Below are 22742 nucleotides of genomic sequence, written 5' to 3'. Positions count from 1 at the left end.
CTTGCATGTTCTGCACATGTACCCCAAAACCTAAAATGCAATAAATAAATAAATAACAAAAAACATTAGTTGTCCACAAAGCATAATAACTGTCTATAGTCCTTATCACCTGACCTACTAAAAAACCATAATAAATCATATTCTGAAATGACAGAATTCTTAAAATACAAAAGTGACATTCTGACAACCCAGAAAGAGGCTAAAGCTAAATCAAATGGAAACATCCTTGGGCTTCCCCTTTGAAACTTGCCTCAGTGGCATTCAGCAGTACTGGACTAGCTTCCTGTCCCATACTTTTCAGTCATTCCTTTCAGGAGTCTCAAAGAAATTATGAAACTTGCACAGCCAGACTTTGCCAGTCAACACTAACTTCTGCCTGCAGACTCCAGTGACTAAGTCAAGACAGCATTAGTAGCCTCCTTAAAGTACAAATGTCCCTGGTAAATCTGGCTTGCAAATACGACAGAAAAAGTTCAGCATAACCAACAGTAAGAACATTTAAATGCCAATCTTAAGGAAAGGACGGAGTTACTTCCCCTGCAAATTCCACTGAGGCAAATTTCCAGCTTACTTTGTAGAAGTCAATAAATACTACTACTATTACATTACAGCACTTCTACCATGCTAATAAAAAGCTAGGTGATAGTTCTCTCTTTAAAACCTGTTAAATTCACTAGACGAGACATTATACCACTTCACTACATGCAACTTTCTATACATATAACTGTTTTCCTTTCCAATTATTTGTTTTAAACTCAAGATCTCTTTTAACATACCAGAGAGGGAACAGGTTAGGCTGGGGTGGGGGGGCGGACAGGCGGGAATAACAAAATAACGAACATCTCATTTTCATTTTCTGATGCAACCACCAAAATCTAAAATGTAAGGACAAATACACAGTACAACATTAAGAGAATTTAGAGTAGGTGAAATTCACTGTTACTATAGTTCTGATCATTATTCACCTGAGGAAAGAGCTAGTAGAAGTGATGCTTGATTTAATTTTTTGGTACTTTCCAGTTGGTACAGAGAAAATAACAACTCACAAAATAAACAAGGTCCTCAGAGTTAAAGATTTTTCTCCAGAAAAGGTTGTTGGTATAAAAAAAAAAAAAAAAAAAAAAGCATAAGGAGGCTGGGCGCTGTTGCTCATGCCTGTAATCCCAGCACTTTGGGAGGCCGAGGCAGGTGAATCACGAGGTCAGGAGTTCAAGATCAGCCTTGGCCGAGATGGTGAAACCCTGTCTCTACTAAAAATATAAAAATTAGCTGGGTGTGGTGGCGGGTGCCTATAATCCCAGCTACTTGGGAGGCTGAGGCAAAGAAATGCCTGAACCAAGGAGGCGGAGGTTGCAGTGAGCCGAGATCCTGCCGCTGCACTCCAGTCTGGGTGAGACTTGTCGCAAAAAAAGAGAAAAAAAAAACATAAGGAATTCATATGCTGTTAATAAGAACAACATTTTATGTTTCGAGACATGTAAATCTGATCACTCAGAAAATATTTTCTGTTGGCTATAAAGGAAACAGAAAAACTGAAACAACTGAATAACGTGAACATCTTCCGCAATTAAAAAATTTTAAATTCACCCTATTATGAAAACTGAATAATGAATTCATATCTCCTTAAGTATAAGAGTAATACATATTCAACATAGTAAGGGACAATGCCATTTCTGAAACAAAAGATTATGTGCAATGAAAACAAAGTAACATTTTGCAGAGTAAGAAAAAGTAAAGAGTCTGAACTGAAACAGATGACCTTTTCTTATACACAAAGCTTCAGTTTTTAGCACAACCAGCACCTTATGAATAAAGTGCTCAATAATATTTGTTGATATACTGTTTGATGACTAAACGACAGGAATATTGTCGGTGCTGTTAAAACCAAGACACATTTCCTTGTGTGTAGTGATTAAAATCTGTTAAATGTACTGTACATTTTTAAAAAAAACCTCTGCACTCTTTTCCATTCTTGCTCTCTTGCCTCTAAGAGACCTACACGTACAAAAATAAAAGTAGATGGTGACGTGAGTTTATGATTTACATTAATTTCCCTACTCGGAGCATTTTTCAATAAGTCTTTTATGGTTTTAAGATTCGAACGCTATGTAAGAAGAATTATGGTTTGAACTACATAACAATTACGTAGACTTCTTTTGGACTTCAGTTAACCTGTAAGTAAAATGAGCATCTTTAACTTTTCCACGGGGCATTGGAGAACGGGTTCCTCTTCGTAAATGCTTTCATATCCTCAGACACCAGGCGCGGTAGAAGATCAAGCGTATCCATCAGTTAGAGAGCTTTCCATGACCTCAGTTTACCCTCTTAGGGAAACGGGCGTATTAACTTGTTTCCTAGGGAGCCCGGGGGTGAAATTAATTAGCTTGTTTAAAATGCTCTGAGATCCAAAGATGAAAGGAAATGTGAGAGACGCGCATAGATGATGACAACAATCATAGTAAAAAGAATGACTAACTTGGAAGTCTGCGTTATGTAAGGGACAAAAAGAAGTTATCAGATCCTCACAAACAAAAGGGAAACCCACCGCCCCTTTTGTTTCTCCCATTTCCCTTTCCTCGCTACCCGCTGAGCTCTCCTCTCGAAGCTGAAACCGGAGTGCGCGGCCTGCTAGGCGCGGGGCTCGGAGTTGGCCGCCTCGCACCCCGCTCCTAGGCGGAGGGGGAGGCCGCGCAGGGCCGGCTCTTGACAAAGGCGCTTCCTCCTGCCAGGGCGCGGGATGGAGGCGCCCGCCGTAAACTCCGCTCCCCGCCGCCGCGAGGGCGCGCAGGCGGGCGGTGAGAGCCGGCAGACTGGTCGCCGGGGGAAGCCGCCGAGGAAGTTGCACACCCACCCTCCCCGCGCCCCTCGGCGGCTCCGCCGCCATCCATCCCTGGGCTCCCCGCGGCCACACTCACCGGACAATTGCTGGTGGCCGTGATCCAAGCGTGGCCCCCGACACCCGAGGCAAAAGGGTGAAGTGTTGTGCGCGGGGAGCGCGAGCAGACAGCCCGCCGTTTCGCTGCTGCCCTCCGCGCCAGCCGGCCGAGCCCAGTGAGGGGAAGTTGACCGCAGAGCCGAGGGCTGAGGAGCCGCAGACGCAAGGAGAGGTGTGGGGGCTGCTTTGTGATGCGCTCCCCGAGGGCTGGGGACGAATTCCACTGTGCCGCTCGGTTGGCGCTGCTGCTGCTGGTGGCGGCGGCAGCGGCGGCGCCCCCCGACGGTCCGTCCGCCTCACACCACCTCTGGGTCACTGACACACACTCTCAGGGAGGGGAGGGGACTAGCCGGAAGGCGGGGACTGAGGGAGGGGACGGGGCAGTGCCACAGCGGGAGGCGGTGTCGCTGCACCAAATGGGCTCTTGGGAATTGTAGTTCCCCAGCTGAAGAAAAAAAGGGATGCATTGTTGCTCAGCACCCGACCAGGCTCGTTCTGCACTGAGCATGCTCGAGGGCGAGGTTTGGGCCGCCCCTCCCACTGTTACCGTGGTCACACTTAGCGAACGTGTTTAGTGCTGTTGTTGGCTGAACAAGGGCGATCTTGTATTATGGTGCTGCTGTGGATCCAGCTCTTAGCCTGTCCTTCCTACTTCGCTCCACCCCATTCCTAGCCTCACCGCTCATAAGTGCCCAGTGAGATCTAACTTCCTCTCGATATTTCAGTGTTCCCTGCTGCCTAATTTATTTTTCACAAACTCTTAAGTCACAAATACCTCTGTCCCTCGCTTCCCTCAATTGAATCTTCTCTGTCTAAATTCAGTTTTCTTTACCTAACACTTGTAAAAACGTAGTTGATTTCAGTAATTGAACAATTAGGTTATAAAACTTAGGAATATCACCACTATCAAAATCCTGTAACTAATTACTTTGCTCAATTAGTAACATCTAACTTTAGATTAGCAAAGGTAAAGTGCAGAATTAAGATTTCTATATTTTACTTGATTACTATAAAAGAATCCGGATTTGTTCATTTTAAGGCATACAAATTTCATAAAGTATAAGTTCAAAAGACAAGTTGAAAATTGTTGGCCAGGCACAGTGGCTCAAGCCTGTAATCCCAGCACTTTGGGAGGCCGAGGTGGGTGAATCACAAAGTCAAGAGATCGAGACTATCCTGGTCAACATGGTGAAACCCCGTCTCTACTAAAAACACAAAAAATTAGCTGGGCATGGTGGCGCGTGTCTGTAATCCCAGCTGCTCAGGAGGCTGAGGCAGGAGAATTGCTTGAACCCAGGAGGCGGAGGTTGCGGTGAGCCAAGATCGTGCCATTGCACTCCAGCCTGGGTAACAAGAGCGAAACTCCGTCTCAAAAAAAAAGAAAGAAAATTGTTTATATGTATTGGCCAACCTTAGTTTAGTAATAAGTGAAGTCTGAACCAAGGTATGAGTATGTTGCTGGGCTGGTCAGTTAAGTCTACACCCATCTTGGGCACCCAGGTGTGGATGGATAGGTGGTAGGGAAGAGGGTGGAGAAAGGCAGGACACATTACTGGCTCTCCAGAGTGCTGAAGGCAATGCCTCCGGAGCTCTTTTGTTTTCCTTCTCCGCCTACCTAGAACCCCAACCTTTTCTTCCATTAACCTGGAAGAAAAAGGTTAATGCTTAGGAATCAGACACACATTTGGAGCAGAGTTTTCAAATAGAGTCTCAAGATCAGAAATCCTTATATCAACAGACTAGATAATTATACACTCATTCAAAAAATGCTTGTTGAGTGTCTACTTGTGCTAGGCACTGTATTGAGCCCCAGAAATAGAGATACAAGAATGTAAAAGAAACATTCTTAATTTCAAAATGTTTACTATGCAAAGGAGGAGACAGGTAAATAGACCTAATATGAGAATTACTATAAGAGGAAAGTGCACAGCTACTCCCAGATTTGGGCAAAATTAGGAAATGCTTCAAAGATCACTTAAGATAACTAGGAATTAGCATGTTTGTATATTTTGGTAGGGGAGGAGGAAGAGAGAGGTGGGTGAGAGCATTGGGGGTGGTGTTGGGGAGAGCAGCAAGTACATAGACCTAGAGATGTGAGACCAAAACATATTTTGGCTCAGCAAATAGTTCAGCATTGCTGATAGTTGAATGGAGTTGAGGGAGTGACAAGAGGAGACACTGAAAAAGGTAAGCGAGACAGCTTAGGGTAATGAAGAATTTTGCATGATATGCTAAGGAACATGGACTTTTTCCTAGAAACAATGGGAACCACACAAGGATTGTAAGCAGATGAAATTTTGATAAGAAATGCATTTTAGAAAGATCACTCTGTGGAGTATGGCATGTATGGGGCCGGTTACAGTATTACAGGGGAAAAAAACAATGAGAGACTGAGCCAAGGCCTGACAGTGGCAGAAGAGAAAACTGAGGGTAATCAGACACTATTCAAGGGAATAGAACATAGTGACTAATTGCCTATGTTTGGGGTGAAGGGAAAAGGAAAGTTTTGAATTATGATGCTTGTGGTTGAAAGCAGCAGAAAATCCAGCTCTAACTGGCTTAATCAATAAAGGAGATTTATAACCATCTAGCTAGAAAGTTCAGGAAAAAGGCAGGCTATAAGGGTGACTGATTCAACAACTCAGAGTTGTCATTAAAGGCATTTTTTCTCATTTTAATTGTTTTTTTCTTCTTTAGTATTAGCTTTATCTTCAGATGATGGTTGCCAACAACTCCTGTATCTTTAAGTTTCGTTTTTTTGGGTCCAGAAGAGATAGGAAAAAGAATCACCTTTGGAAGCGCTTTTGTAAAGGAAAGAAAACTCCTTTCCCAGAAGCTTCAGTGATTTAATCATATGTCCATATATAAACCAAAAATGGCTGCCAGGAGATGGCACAAGTATAATTATCTTAGGATGAAGACATGAGCCTACCCTTAGAGCCACAGAAGTCAGCTTCTCCCAAAGCTGTGATGAGGTGTATATATCCCAGTGAAAATTGAGCTGATTATACAGAAAAAGAAGCTTGGAGTCTGAGAAGTGGGCTACAGTGTCTACGACAAGGAGGAAGCGAAGGATGGATCCCAGATTTCTGAATTGTGTGCTTATGAGCTAGTGATCAGTTATGTATATGACTCTTGGGCTCTGGAGAGAGATTTGGGCAGTAGAAGATATAATTGGAATATACCATCATATAAATGGCTGTTGAAATTATGGCAATGGATGAGATCACCCATGGAGAGTATGCACAGCAGTAAAAGAAAAGTCAATAATAACAACTTAGAGAACATCAGCACTTAAGGTGTAGGCAGGAAGATTGTGAAAATGCCTGGGAAGTAGCAAGAGAACTAGGAGATAACAAAGAAGCAGGAAAATGTAATTTACAACCAGGAGGAGAGTCAGTCAACATAAAGCCACAAATGACAGAGATGTTAGAATTAGCAGTCAACAACATTAAAACAATTGTGATAAGTATGCTCAGTATGCTGAAAGAGAGAAATTAAAGATATAAAGAATTGAATTTCTAGAATTAAAATGACAACTTCTGAAATAATTTCACTGGATAGGATTAACGCTCAGACGCAGATTAGACACAGAGCAAATTAGAGACACTCAGAAGAAAAGATTAGTGCACTTGAAAACAGCAGTAGAATGTAGCCAAAGGAAAGCAGAGAAAGAAAAAAAATCTGAAAAAATATCCCCCAAAACAGAGCCTCAGTGCTTTATGGGATAACACCAAGTGCTGTAATATTTGTGTAATTGGAGTTCCAGATGAGAGATGGGTCAGATGGTGACAGAAAAATTATTTGAAGTAATAGAGCTGAAAATATTTTCACATTTGATGAAAATTATAAACCCACAGATTCAAGAAGCTCAGTGAGCCCTAAGCAGGGTAAACACACACTCCCAAAAAACACTACAAAAGACATCACTGTTAAATTGTTGAAAACCAATAATATGAAAATGTTAAAAGCAGCCAGAGGAAAAAGGCATAATATGTATAGACGAACAAACACAAAATATCAGTAGACTTCTAATCAGAAACTGTGCAATTCAGAAGACCATGAAAAGCCATTTCCAAAGTGTTGAAAGAAAAAAACCTTCTTCAGAGAGATGCAAATCAAAACCACATTGAGATACCATCTCACGCCAGTTAGAATGGCGATCATTAAAAAATCTGGAGACAACAGATGCTGGAGAGGATGTGGAGAAAAAGGAACACTTTTACACTGTTGGTGGGAGTGTAAATTAGTTCAACCATTGTGGAAGATGGTGTGGCGATTCCTCAAGGCCTCAGAAATAGAAATTCCATTTGACCCAGCAATCCCATTACTGGGTATATATCCAAAAGACTATAAATCCTTCTACTATAAGGACACATGTACACGAATGTTCATTGCAGCACTGTTTACAATAGCAAAGACCTGGAATCAACCCAAATGCCCATTGATAATAGACTGGATTGGAAAAATGTGGCACATATACACCATGGAATATTATGCAGCAATCAGAAATGATGAGTTTGTGTCGTTTGTAGGGACATGGATGAATCTGGAAAACATCATCCTCAGCAAACTGACACAAGAACAGAAAATGAAACACCGCATATTCTCACTCATAGGTGGGTGATGAAAAATGAGAACACATGGACACAGAAAGGGGAGTACTAAAAACTGAGGTCTATTAGGGGGGAAAGGGGAGGGCCAGTGGGAGGGGGAGGTGGGGAGGGATAGCCTGGGGAGAAAAGCCAAATGTGGGTGAAGGGGAGAAGAAAAGAAAGCACACTGCCATGTGTGTACCTACGCAACTGTCTTGCATGCTCTGCTCATGTACCCCAAAACTATAATCCAATAAAAAATTAAAAAAAAAAAAAAAAGAAAAAAACCTTCTAAGCACAGTGGTTCACACCTATAATCCCAGCACTTTGGGAGGCCCAGGTGGGTAGATCCCTTGAATCCAGGAGTTCGAGACAAGCCTGGCCAATATTGTGAAACCCTATCTCTCCAAAAAGAAATTACAAAAATTAGTTGGGCATGGTGGTGTATTCCCGTAGTCCCAGCTATTCCCAAGGCTGAAGTGGGAGGATCACTTGAGCCCAGGGGGTTGAGGCTGCAAGTAAGCTGTGAATGTGCCACTGCACTCCAGCCTAGGTGACAGTGTGAAACCTTGCCTCGAAACAAAAAACAAATAAACAAAACACCCTGACACATAGAATCCTATATTTAGATAAAATATTTTCCAAAAATGAAGTTTAAGATGACAAAAGCTGTGAGGATGTCACCAGCCGAACTGCACTGCAAGAAATGTTAAAGCAACGTCTTAAGCATAAAAAAAAGAATATCACATGGAAACTTGGATTTATATTAAAGAATAAAGAGTGCCAGAAATTGTAAATATATGAATAATTATACAAAACTTCTCCCCACACTTAAATTTTTTTAAAAAGGTAACTGACTTTAAAATAAAATAACAAGACTATATTATCAGATTCATAATTAAAGATTTCTGTCAGCATTTATATATAAGGGACAAAATTCTAGCTGACGTCTATAAACATGTAAAGTTTAATAACAATAGCTCAAAGGGTGGAAGGAAGAAGTAAAATTATATAGAAAGGTTTTATGTTACACATGAAGTATGATACTATTATTTGAAGGTAAATTTTGATGAGTTATAAATGCATAATCTAAACCTTAGAGCAGTTGTCAAAAATTTTTAAAAAGCCAGATATGGCTAGTAAGTCAATAGTGGAGATAAAATGAAATCTTAAAAAGCTTGAATGGGGAAGCAGAAATATGAAAGACATCTGTGTTCCTAGTGACTGTGGAGCAGACATACCAGCTCTGGACTCGACCTTCTGACTTCTTTTAAATGCGAAACAAACTTCTTTTGTTTTTATTTTAAAAATTTATATATATATATATAATAAAATAGAGGCAGGATCTTGCTAAATTGCCCAGGCTGGTCTTGAACTCCTGGGCTCACACAATCCTCCCACCTTAGCCTCCCAAAGTGCTGGGATTACAGACGTGAGCCACCACACCCAGGCAAGAAACAAATTTCTATCTTGTTTAAAGGCATTGCTATTTTGTATTGTGTTATGTGTAGCTGAACCTAATCAGACTCACAAGCCTATAGAGGTTTCATGAAATAGAGCATATTTCTCAGAATCAGGTAGACCCACGTGTTGCCAGCAATTTCAACATAGTTCTGAGGTTCCTGTATTTGTCACTAAAATTCCAGGGATGCAGTATCTTTCATATGGGCATCATTTACTATTAGTTTAATTAGTTTTTCTTCAAGGAGAAAATACATGTAAAGTGCTTGGCCTACCCTTGGAATACAGCAAATGCTCAGTCAATATGTAGTACTTTGAAACCAAACCACAATAATAAGGTAGATGGCCCACAATTTAGACATATGCTCAGGTTTGTTCTCCAAAGTCAGGTGCAGAAAATCATGGAGGCATTCATTTATATATCAAAATTTGTAGATGCCTTTGTGAAATTGTGACTTTACCTCCACCATGCAGTTCTGTACATTTCTTCAAAATCTACAATCCTTTGAATTCAGGACAGTCATGAAAAATGAGTATACCTCTAATTACCATATGCTCAGTCTACGTATCTACTTTGATAACTACATTTCTTTGACCACAGGGGCTATCTGCAGTTGCTTATCTGCAGTTTCCAGTTTGGTATATTCAGCTATATAGTCATTTCAGTAAGAAAGTAAATCCTGGGGGATAAGGCTTTTTGGATCTCTTAAATTCTAAAAAGTTTTTGATCTGTGGATATTGCTCAGTAAAATTCAAGTTTCCTGTACCATCTGACTATACCAAAATCAACTAAAACCGTGTTTCTACTCTTTCCTCAAACAGACATGAAAACAGTGTTTGGGATATGAACATAAGGAAAAATCACAATATTGATCTCATTTCCTAAACAAAATGAAATAAATATAATTTGCTAGTAAATGATGAAGAGGAAATTAGATACACATTTTTTCTTATAACTTGAAGAAACTGCTGCAAACTCATATTTTCTCCTTTCACTGCAAATATTTCATCCACTTCAAATGAACATATCTTCCAATGTTTAGTCCAAATTTCTCATAGTTTAAAATGACTCTAGACTGCCTATTGGACTCTTACTGACATTTTTGGGATTTGAGAGTGATAAAGTTTTATATGTGTGTGTGCCTATGTGAGTGTGTTTAATATTCAGATTATAAGTAGGTTATCTCAGAATTCTTACCTCCAATATTTCTCCCAAAAATAAAATTATTCTCTACTAATGTTCTCAAAGTCTCTGAATAGCTCATAGTCAACATAGAACATGTTCCTATTTTAAATCTGTGAATGGCACATAATTTGAAGGCCTGGGCTTTCACTCAAAAGATCTGTAGGCCCCAAATGCTGGCTCTGACATTTTAGATATATTTGGAAAATGTCAGCGACAAGCCAGTTAAAATTTCAATATTTTAAAGGAGTCTGCTTGTACACCAAAGAAGGCAGCCTATAAATTCTTGGTATTAGTACAACCAACATATACACAAGCAGTTACTTTGGAATTTTATTTTATTTTATTTTTTTGAGAAGGAGTTTCAATCTTGTTGCCCAGGCTGGAGTGCAATGGTGCGATCTCGCCTCACTCCAACCTCCACCTCCCAGTTTCAAGCAATTCTCCTGCCTTGGCCTCCTGGATAGGTGGGATTATAGGCATGTGCCACCATGCCCGGCTAATTTTGTATTTTTAGTAAAGACAGGGTTTCTCCATGTTGGTCAGGTTGGTCTTGAACTCCTAACCTCAGGTGATCCACCTGCCTTGTCCTCCCAAAGTGCTGGGATTACAGGTGTGAGCCACCATACCCAGCCTGGAATTTTAAATAATACTGTGAATTGAGAGAAGTGGAAAACCCATTAAGAGAAGATTTAGATTGTGTTTTCATCCCTAAATTTGATGTATTTGCTGATGGACTAATTACTTAAATTTTTATATCTGAAATTTCATGTATTCTTTCATGGAATACTTATTGAGCACATATTATGGTGCCAGACTATGGATACAAAGATTAATTAGTCTTGGTCCTAAGCTTTTTTTTCCCCTCTCTCTCTCCTGAGACAGTCTTGCTCTGTCACTCAGGCTGCAGTGGTGCTATCTTGGTTCACTGCAACCTCCGCCTCCCAGGTTCAAGCAATTCTCCTGCCTCAGCCTCCCGAGTAGCTGGGATTACGGCACCTGTTACTGTGCCTAGCTCATTTTTATATTTTTAGTAGAGATGGGGTTTCACCATGTTGGCCAGGCTAGTCTCTAACTCCTGACCTTGTCATCTGTCTGCCTCCGCCTTCCACAGGTGTGAGGACCATGCCTGGCCCATCCTAAGTTTTTGATGTTTAGAAAAGGGGCAATGTAGAGAAGGGAATAATCAATTTTATATGAGAATAAAGTCAGAAAAGCATTTCAAAGAGGAGGTGGCAATTGAGCTAAATCCTAAAAAAATGAGTAGATGCTCACAAGCTGAACGAAGACATTTCAGCAGAGCTTGTGATGTCAAAAAAGACATGGGAAGAGTGAAGTAACAACCCATTTAAAGAACTACAAGCAGTTCAGTGTGGTCAGATCATGGGCCAGGTCGGGAAGTTTCTGAGATATATAAGTCTTATATGCCATGCCATGGCAAAAGGTTTGGCAATGAGGAAATGTTGAAAGACTTTAAGCAGAGTAGTGATATAAAATCATACTAGTATTTGACAGAGTGACTAGCTAAGAGAATATGCAGTAATGCAGGTGAGAGATGATGGACAAACCAAGTAACTGGGGAATCAAAAGAAGGGGTCAAATACCAATGATGTCTCAAGAGACAAAATGAATAGGGCTTGATTGCTGATTGGATGTTAAGAGGTGAAGGAAAGAGAAAGGAAGGATCATTTGGAGGTTTCTGGTCATGTAGCTGGGCATTACATATTATAGTTATTCATTAGTATAGAGGAGAAGCAACTTTTTATTGCTTTTTACAGTCAATACTTACTTATATTTATGCATTTACGATCTTACCAACATTTTATTTTCTGTCGGTTTCATTTTAGTAAGTATGTGTATCCCATTGTAGTTTCCTATTTATTTATTGGGAACAGTGTCCTGCTGTGTGCCCAGGCTGGAATGAAGTGGCCTCCCAAGCTCAGGCAATCCTCTCACTTCAGCCTCCTGAGTGGCTGGGACCACAAGCTTGTGCTACTATGCACAGATAAGTTTTTAATTTTTTGTAGAGACAGGGTCTTCCTATGTTGCCCAGCCTGCTCTCAAACTCCTGGGCTCAAGTGATCGTCCCACCTCAGCCTCCCAAAGTGTTGGGATTACAGGCATGAGCCACTGTGCCCGTCCCCCACATTGCAGTTTTAATTTATATTTCCTTGATGGTTCGTGCAACTGAGTAACTTTATCTAAGAATATTGGTCATTTGGAAATCCTGTCTTTGGAGGGCTGTTTCAATTAAATTTTGCCCATTTAAAAATTATATAGTCTTTTTCTTCTTATTGATTTACAGGTGTTCTTTATATATTCTGGTTACAAGTCATTCATCAAATGTATGTGTGTGTGTGTATAATATTTTCTCCTACCTGGACTAGTTTTTATGTAAGTTTCCCAACTTTGGATTCTCTTACCACAAAGGCAATGGAAACTTAGACCCTATACTCAGCAATTACTCACCAATTATGCAACTTTGGGTTTAGATTTCTCCCCGGAGAATATTTTTTCTCTCTCTAAAGCTCAGGGCAGACAACAAACTGCTTGCTACTTGTTCAGTCTGATAGACCAAACTTTTCTGGCTCCTTCTCACTGACCGTGTAGTTTTATAGGACTTTATGTTCTGGAATTAGCAGAAATCCCAGTTGTAGCCCCTGCACTGCAGATGTTAGAGCACAGGTCTTGTCCCTATGTGGGCATTAAAACCCTGGCTCCCAGCTGCCAGGGCATATATTCAGCCTTCTGGCTGTGAGTCTCTCCCTACCCCACTCTTCCATTCCCAGCATTGTTTTTTTTTCTGACAACAGGAATTTCTCTTTCTTTTTCTCAAGCTCAGTTATGTATTTCATTGTTGCTTTAGTGGTTATATTTACCCAGCATCCCAGCATTTCTACATATTTGTGTCAGAAAAGATGGCTTCCATTAGTTCAGTCTGCCATGATGCAGGAACATATTTTCCATTCATTTTTGAAAATTTTAGACACTTTGCCATAACTACCAACATTATTCTTTTTCTAAAAGCATTTTAGGGAGACTTGTAAGAACACATCTGACTTTCTAAAATGCTACTTTATTAGTGTTTAATTAAAAAGAAATACTGTTGGTTAGGCATCCCCATCTCCAGATTGGTAATACAGAAACTCTTATTACATTGTTAAGAGAATCCTGGAGATCTGGAACAGGTAGGGGAAAGAGCTTAGGGTAACAACTATATTTAAATTTGGTAAAGTAAAAGAATATAAGTTCATAAAGATCAGTTTAATTCTCCCTATTTCATCCCTCCAGCTCAGTGTCCACATAATCCAATCCTTTCTTGTTAGTTTCCTCTTGTTCTCCAAGTTTCTTTAGAAACTAAAGTAGAAAGTTATGCCCTAAATGCCCCAGTTTTTGTTTTAAATCTCTCCATAGACCTGAGTACAGGAATCCTGGATTCTGCCAATTAAACTTTCTTTTTTCTTTTTCTTGAGACAGAGTCTTTCTCTGTTGCCCAGGCTAGAGTGCAGTGATGCTATCTTGGCTCACTTCAACCTCCCAGGTTCAAGCAATTCTCCTGCCTCAGCTTCCTGAGTAGCTGGAACTACAGGCACCCCACCACTATGCCTGGCTAATTTTTGTGTTTTTTAGTACAGATGAGGTTTCACCATATTAGCCAGGCTAGACTCGAACTCCTGACCTTGTGATCTGCTTACCTCAGCCTCCCGAAGTGCTGGGATTACAGGTGTAAGCCACCACACCCAGCAACCAATTAAACTGTCCTATTTGATTTCTGTCTTTTTGGAGACTGATTCCTCAGAAGTAGCTTTCCCAAATGGTACTGGTTTTAATATTTTGTCACATAATCCCTCCAAGCAGTTTCACGATTTGTCTTAATTATCCTGTGTCTCCCGCTGCTGCTCCTTTTGCCTCCACAGTTACCTCTCAGGGATATTTCTTCACAACTCCACCCTACTGCATCAACACACAAAGCATCCAGGCTCCAGCCTCCCGACCTGAGTCACCCCATGCCCCTTTCTAGTGTTACCAGCTCAGGCTTCTGTCCTATGTCTTGTCTCTTCTCAGATAAAATCAGTATCATATAGTATTAGCATAGGTGCAGTTCCATCCCTTTGGCTAGACTTAGCCAGCCTGGAGTTTTTCAAGTGATGGGATAATTTTTTTTTAAGGCACAATTTTAAAATCTTTTTGTTACAAAAACTTTCAAAACACACAAACTTTGAATTCTTTGTCAATCTTGTTTTATCTCTCCCTCCACCACACCCACTTGTTTATTTTGATACAAATCCCAGATGCCCTAAAGTTTATTTTGTATTTTCATATGTGATTCTAAAAAGGGGGATATCTTTTTTAAAAGCATAAGCACAATAATACTATCCCGCATCCAGACAGTTTTTGAAAATTTAGATCCAAATAAAGAATATACATGACATCGGTTGATAATATCTCTTATGTCTCTCTTTTTTTAAAAAAAAACTTTGCATTATGGAAAATTTCAAACATATACAAAGCAGAATGTATACTCTATATTTAGCTTCAACAGTGATCAATTGTCTATTGCTCTTATATCATCTAAGCTTCCACCCACTCCCCTACTCAACTGTTGTTTTTCTGAGGTGACATGTGTATTAGTTGTACAACTTTGACAAATGGATATAACAATATAACCCACAACGCTATAATAAACACACGACATTTTCATCTCTCCAGAAGTTTCTCTCATGTCTCTTACTCTTTCAGAGGCAACTAGTGTTTTGATTTTGTTTAACCTTAGATTAGTGACTGTTCTACAACTTTATACTTTTTTCTCACTATAATGTCTGTGAGATTTATTCATGTCATTGGATTAGTTTGTTTCTTTTCATTGCTATCACCTTTACTTTTATTCTTTCTCCTGTTAATGAACATTTAGTTAATTTTAGTTTTTTTAGTTGAGAATAAAGCTGCAATGAACATTCTTACAAAAGTCTTTTGTAGATACATAATTTATCAAAGATTAGCAAATTAATCTTTGATAAATTTCTAGGAATAGAATTACTTGGTCAAAGGATAGGTTTATGTTTAACTATGTATCTTATGTTTAGCTGCATACCTTTGCCAATAGTCCTTAAGTCTCTCTATTTATTTATTTATTTGAGATGGAGTCTCCCTCTGTTGCCCAGGCTGGAGTGCAATGGTGTGATCTTAGGTCACTGCAACCTCCTCCTTCCAGGTTCAAGTGATTCTCCTGCCTCAGCCTCCCAAGTAGTTGGGATTACAGGCACCCATCACCACACCTGGCTTATTTTTGTATTTTTTGTAGAGATGGGGTTTCGCCATGTTGGTCAGGCTGGTCTCAAACTCCTGACCCCAGGTGATCCGCCAACCTCAGCCTTCCAGATGTTGGGATTACAGGTGTGAGCCACTGCGCCCAGCCAAGTCTCTTTTAATCTATAAGTCACCCCTTTACACACACTGTGTGTGTGTGTGTGTGTGTGTGTGTGTGTGTGTGTGTGTGTGTGTGTGTGTGTTTAGAGGGTTATTGGTTGTTGAAAAAACCAGGTCTTTTGTCCAGTAGAATTTTTGGTCTAGATTTTGTTGATTGCATCTGTATATGTTCACATGTTCTTCTATCCCTTGAATCTTCTGTAAAGTGGTGTGTTAGATCTAGAGGCATAATCAGATTTTAGTTCAATTTTGACAAGACTGAAAGGTGGTGTTGGGCATTTCTATTAGAAGATTCATAGTTATTAATGTTCTTTTATTTGCCAGTGTAACTTTGGGATAGATTTCTAGAAATATGACTGTTGTATTAAAGGGTAAATGTGTATATAATTTTGCTAGATTGATGTATAGGGTTTTGGGGGGCTTATTTTAAACCATAATATGCTGCTTAGTGAGATATTATTCAGTTGTGGTAATTTTACTGTATGAAAATATTCATACACACACACACACAGTCGTATCTTACTATTTGCAATAGTAATGTTGTATAGTCACTGTGAACACTGAATTGGTGAATAAGGAACCATTCCTACAAGGGTAAGCAAAGGTTAAGTTTCTGTGAGCCTCTAGTCACAACATCTTAGTCAACTGATCAATACATAACCTTGTTTCATGTATGTTTCTATTTAAAGACACCATATTTAATAGGTATTGTTGATCAACTAACGTTGAACTCACAGCTGACTGCACCGTAACTCATGACTGAATGAAGCTTGTTTAACATATGTATTTTCTCTATAAGTCACATCACAGCCTTTTTGTGATTAGGGATACTTGGTAGCACTTTATCACTAGATTTGAGGGTCATTTTAAACAGTGAAATCACCAACCAAAAGCAAAAAACATGGCAGAGAGCTGAAACAAGTGGGCAGAGCACCGCCTTGTTTGACCTCATCTGGAACATATGCATCAGGCCACTCTGTGAGTGTCCATGCATGACCACAAAAGTATTGATTTTGAGGTTATGAATACCTTTTAGCGATCAGGCAAATTCACGAGTACTGAATTCATGAATAATGAGGAGCAACTGTACATATGTATATCTGCATATATACAGATGGTCCCTGATTTATGATGCCTTGACACATGATTTTTTAACTATATGGTGGTGTGAAAGATATACACATTCAGTAGAGACCATACTTTGAATTTAATATCAACAAGTGTCTATGCCCCAGTGCCTTCTACCAGTGATTCTCCAGCCTCATTAGACGAGAGAGAAATCAGTGAGCCTGTTGCTGTAGCATCCTCTTCATCCAGCAATTAATTTTGTTCAATATTTTATTTTATTTTTTTTTGAGACAGAATCTTGCTGTGTTGTCAGGCACCAGGCTGGAGTGTATTGGCGCGATCTCGGCTCACTGCAACCTCTGCCTTCCAGGTTCAAGCAATTCTCCTGCCTCAGCCTCCCGAGTAGCTGGGACTACAGGCACGTGCTACCATGTCTAGCTAATTTTTGTATTTTTTAGTAGAGACAGGGTTTCACCATGGTCTTGATCTTTTGACCTTGTGATCTGCTCTCCTCAGCCTCCCAAAGTGCTGGGATTACAGGGGTGAGCTACTACGCCCAGCCATATACTTCATTCTTGAGGCCCAATGTTCTTTCAGCTGTGTGCGTTAATGGTGAGTACTCATACAATCATTGTTCTTTACTTTCAGTATGGTACTCAATAAATCAAGGAAATAGTCAACACTTTATTATAAAACAGGCTTTGTGTTAGATGATTTTGTCCCACTGTAGGCTAATGTAAGTGTTCTGAGCACAATTAAGGTAGGCTAAGCTAAGCTATGATGTTTAGTAAGTTAGGTGTATTAAATGCATTTTGACTTACATTTTCAAACTACAATGGGTTTATCAGGACATAACCTCATCAGAAGTCAAGAAGTATCTGTATACATGTATAGATTTAAAACAAGGTTATCATCTATTTCTATTGTCTTGAACTTCAGAAATGAAAAAGAAGAATAAGCTTCCTACCTTCAGTAAACTTGATGAGGCTATATTCCAGGAGACTTGGGCTTGATCGGATATCCTGCCCTAAAATACGTGTGGATGCAAGGGTAACCACAGGTCATTGTGATAGGAGAAAATGCAAATAAATTGGGTTTTAGATATGCTAAAATTTTTACTAACAAAGATTCCTGCCAATATTAGGAAAAGTATGATATATAGAGGTAGGAATGACACGAGTTCTAGAAAGACAAATATAAAAATTTTAAACTAAAAACCTGACGAGTGAAAGAGGATATTGATAGTTGTGTACTCAATAAAGATAAAGGATGCAGTTCTAAGATATTCCAATGAATGCAAAATGAGACACATGCCTAATGCAGATGTCAATGACTGCAAGAATCAGTTTTACCTGGTTGCTGAGTGGTAGAGGTGGGGGCATGAACAGAAATGACTTTGTCTCACCAATGAAAGGGCAAGTAGTCCTGTCCTGGACTTGAAGGTATATGCATGGGAAGCCCTAGTAAGAACAGATCAAGTGATTCCAGAATATGAGTAAAGGAAATTGTATCAACCTGGTTGTGTACCTTAGAGAACAAAGTCTGAATAATTAATTAATCAACATCAAATTTCTATAAAAATAAAACTAAGTTATCTGTGATTTACATTTGAAAATAGATTTTATGCCTCCCCAAGATCTTTATAAATTGTAGTCATATATTTTTGCTCTGTATTTGACTTCCTAAGCAAGAGCTGGACTGAAGAACATTATCAAGGATACTACAAGAAATGCATAAGGTAAAGGTCATATTCTCCAAATATTAGTGTAACAATTATCTTTTCCAACCTCTAACCTTTACTACTATTCTCTTTGATGATGACAATAGAAAATAAGTCACCAGACTTTTGTTCCACATTAACCCTTAAAATTTCCCTCTAGGTCAGATATGCAAACTAAGATAATTCTTGGAGTCAAGTCGTAGAGCTATCCTAGCATTATCTTGGGATCCTTGACCACAACGCTTATATCTCTATGCTGACAGATTCCAGTCTCTTTCCCAACCTCAAACCAGAATTCCTATAAAACTCTCCTATAATCCCCGCTCCTAAGATGCTCTTAAACTGAGAACTTTTAATAGCATGCCCTAAGCCATAACCTGAGTCTCCCTTTGCTTACTGAGTATTTTGCTTGCACTCACTGGTTTCTATCCAGATATGAGAATTTTAAAGACTATATGAAGACAGCTTAAAAAGTCCCTTGATGTGGGGGAGAAAGGATATTGAAAAGGCCACCAGTATATATATTTAAAGGAAGCAACTTGGCTAATCAGATTATCATTACTAAGATAGATACCTACGTTTTGGTTTCTCACTGACCAGACTTAACATTTAGGAAATTTGTGAAAAGTAATTTTTATCTCTTAGAAGACTAGACATCCAAGAAAGCCTGTCATTCAGAAGTAGTTTTACTGATTGATAAGAATAAAACAGAATTTAGTAAAAAACTTGTTTTGTTCATAAAAGTATTAGGATTGATATAAAATAGGAAACTAAGCCCTTTCATAATTTCAGGTTAAGCTTAAAGTTTTATTTATTCAATTTCTAAATTTCATTCTTCCATTACAACCATATATTACCACTTGACATTATTTTACTATCTTGAGCAATTTGTTGCTGTTTATTCCTCAACTGTAACTATCTACCCTCATCTTTTACTCTCCGTTTCCAAATTCCTATATTCATCTGGAGTATTAGAGTGGGCTAGGGGTTGCAGATCATTGTTGATTAATACTTAATAATAAAATCAGAATGTGTCAAATTACTCTGAAGACAGATCCCCATGTACAGCTGTGAGAGGTAACAAAGGTCCAGATTAGTGATTGTGTGTAATGTTAAGATTTGGGAATGGTGTTTAGCTGGCAGTCATTATTGCATCTCACCTTTCCCCTTGGAAGAATGTCTGCTATGTTGCAATCACTAAGCAAATGCCAAACGCCTTCTGGGAAGGTCTGATACTGCCAAGAATACCCCCACCCCCAAACTGTCTTGCACTGTGTGGGAAAGTTTTACAATTTTTAGTCTCTAGCATGCTACACCTAAATCCTGGCCAACCAACCCTGACAAATGTGTAGTTCAAGCAGTCCCTTAGATTGCTTGGGTAACCAAAAATGTCCAGGGAACTGAAGAGAATTACAGCACAGATAGATATGCCTATGTGTGACTTTTGACACAGCAGAGAGAAAAATTCTAATTGCTATTAGAATGCTACTAATGTCAGAATCAATAGTCATATATTGATAAATAAGCATGAAAAAGAACAGTAGAAACCTTGTTCTATATGTATAAAGCAGTGAGACTGATAAAAAATAAGAAAATAAGCCCTTTTGTAATTTGAAATTCAGTTAAAATGTTTGTTTATTCAATTTCTAGATTTAATTGTTCAATTAGAACCATGACTATATAACATTTATGAGATGATTTTGCTATCCTAAACAAGTTGTTGCTATTCGTTACTCAACAAGAGCTATTTACCCTCATCTTTTATTCTCCATTTCCAAATTCCAACAGATTATTCAGCTAGAGGATTAGACTGGGCTAGTAGTGGAAGATAAATAGGTGATAATTGACACAAAGAAATGGAATACACAATGTAAATATTTGACAGTTTTATTAGACTATTAAATGAGTTAGGTGTTAAGACTTATAAATATTACTGCTTTACTGATATGGTGAACTGTGGACTTGGCTATTGATATGGTTGGCTATCTGAATAAAAGGCAAACATTTGTACATGGGAACACAGGCAAACTGGTTGGCTTAGAAGAAAACTGCAAATCTATATACGTGGAACATAAAAAATGGAGTCCAATTTTATAGTAAGAAAAAAAAAAGAGCCAGGTGTGGGGGTTTATGCCTGTAATTCCAGCACTTTGGGAGGCCAAGGTGGGAGGATTGCTTGAGCCTAGGAGTTCCAGATCAGGTTGCTTTCTTTAAAAGTGTGGTAAGATCCTGCCTCTAAAAAAGAGAAAAAAATTAGCTGAGAAGTGGCACATGCCCATAGTCCCAGCTAGTTGGGAGGCTGAGAGGGGAGAATTGTTGGAGCCTGGGAGGTCAAGGCTGCAGTGAGCTATGATCATACCACTGCACTCCCACTTGGGCAACAGAGGGAGGCTTTATATCAAAACAAAACAAACTAGAAAAAACCCTGATTAATAGAAAAATTTATGGTTTTAAACTCATTTAAATAAACCTGATTATTTCATTCCTCAGGCCATAGAAGATTAGGAACAATAAAAATTTTCCATTGATTACAGATTCTAACATCTATTGTGTGTTAACTATGTGTGAGGGATAATTCCACAAACAACTGATTTAATCCTCTGAGGTAAGTGTTATGATTACCCTCATTTTACAAATGAGGAAACTGAGGTGGAGAGAGTTAACTGTTTTGGCCAAGATCACATAGTAGAAAGTAGTAGAGTCAGGGTTCAAACACAAGTTTTCTACTGGTGTCTATACTTTCAGGTATTACTGGCAAACAGCAGGGACTATGGATACGGTGATGAACGGGGCAGTGAAGGTTCCTGTTTTCACAGTAGAGAAGCAACAGGGAACAGTAAAAGTACCGCAGCCGGGCACAGTGGCTCATGCCTGTAATCCCAGCACTTTGGGAGGCCGAGGTGTGTAGATCATGAGGTCAGGAGTTCGAGATCAGCCTGGCCAGCATGGTGAAACCCTGTCTCTACTAAAAATACAAAAATTTAGCTGGCCATGGTGGCATGCGCCTTTAGTTCCAGCTACTGAGGAGGCTGAGGCAGGAGAATTGCCTGAGCCTGAGGTTACAATGAGCTGAGATGGTGCCACTACACACCAGCCTGGGCGACAGAGTGAGAATCCGTCTTAAAAAAAAAAAAGGGATATATAGAGAGAATTGTGAACTGGCAGCAGGAGCAAGAACTATGAAGAGCAAAACAGCAGTGATGGGAGCTGAAGATAGGGGAGCACTGGAACTTTTACAGTTATTACTTCATTTACTCTTTACAACCATTCTGCAAGTTACCATTCTCATTGTTTAGATGAAGAAATTAAGGCTTCAAAAAGTCAAATACATTTCCCCAAATTGCACAATTAGTAAACAGTGGTCCTGGAGTTTGAATACACGTCTGTTTGACACCGAAGCTTAATTTTTTCTCACTGTACCTCACTGCTCTAACGAAAAACTAAAAACACGGTGCTTGAAAACATTTCAGTGTGAGCCACTCCACATAGAAGGAAATGTTCCTGAACATACTACGCTAGTTAGTCATTGAGGGCTTTGTTGAATGCATAAATGGTTGAATATAAAAATGACACTATAATGAATGTGTAAAATTAAGACTCTAATTAAGAAAAAACTACATTCTGTTGATTAGTCTCTGTTTAAGAAAACAGGGTAATGTATGGTATATTTTTAAAGTCTAAAAATAGAAATGGTTAAAATAAAACTAATCTGGACTTAAAGCGATGAGTTTTAAGTACCTAGAAAATTCTTCTAATGTGGAATATCTCTTTTTTAAATAATACCAGATAAAGTTTTCAATGTAGGGAAATAGTACAAATCGACATATTAAATAAAGGTTTATGCTATTTTGTGTTACAGGGTCCAATAAAAAAATAGTCCCTCCTTGTTTCATGTTTTCTTAGGAAAAATAAAAAATAAAACAAAAATAGTCCAAACCCTTTAATATCAACATAGATTATGTATTAATGATGAATCATATAATATTTTTTAAATGTTTCTACAAATTATAAGAAATTATAAGTTATCAGGAATTCAAAAATTATTGTAAAGGTGAAATAATTGGATTTTCCCCTATAGTATACTTTGGTGAGAAAGAAAGGACATGAGATGTTCTTCAGAAAACCTCTAAACTAAAATTCAGGTATTCAGCCAAGTAAACAAATCATTTACTTAAAAGAATAGTGTATATGTTACATCTTTAATGTATGCTTAACTCCATTTCCTACACTTTCCCCATCTACAGTGCTGTATTGAGATTGGTCCCATAATGATAATCAGAATACACATTCTGTCCTTTAAGCTATAAAGGAACAAAAAAGATAAACTACATTCAATAATATATAATATATAAA

The 22742-nt window shown here is 38.9% G+C and overlaps 1 protein-coding gene across 3 annotated transcripts in view; it reads right to left on the bottom strand.

Annotated features, from left to right (window-relative positions):
* Positions 1-3252, bottom strand: part of PELI1 (pellino E3 ubiquitin protein ligase 1) — a 60934-nt gene extending 57682 nt beyond the window's left edge. Inside the window, exon 1 of one of the 3 annotated variants that reach the window (XM_002757703.6) lies at positions 2916-3252. The gene's annotated coding sequence lies outside the window, so the exon portion shown is untranslated. Of the gene's footprint in view, positions 1-2172; positions 2323-2915 lie in introns of those variants that run through there. The other 2 variants (XM_078349189.1, XM_078349191.1) reach the window with 2 other exon arrangements.
* Positions 3253-22742: the final 19490 nt, after the last annotated feature.

The sequence above is a fragment of the Callithrix jacchus genome, chromosome 14 (assembly GCF_049354715.1).
Source record: "Callithrix jacchus isolate 240 chromosome 14, calJac240_pri, whole genome shotgun sequence".
NCBI lineage: Eukaryota > Metazoa > Chordata > Mammalia > Primates > Cebidae > Callithrix > Callithrix jacchus.
The sequence above is the reverse complement of the archived record's forward strand: the minus strand, read 5'-3'. Positions and strand labels throughout refer to the sequence as shown.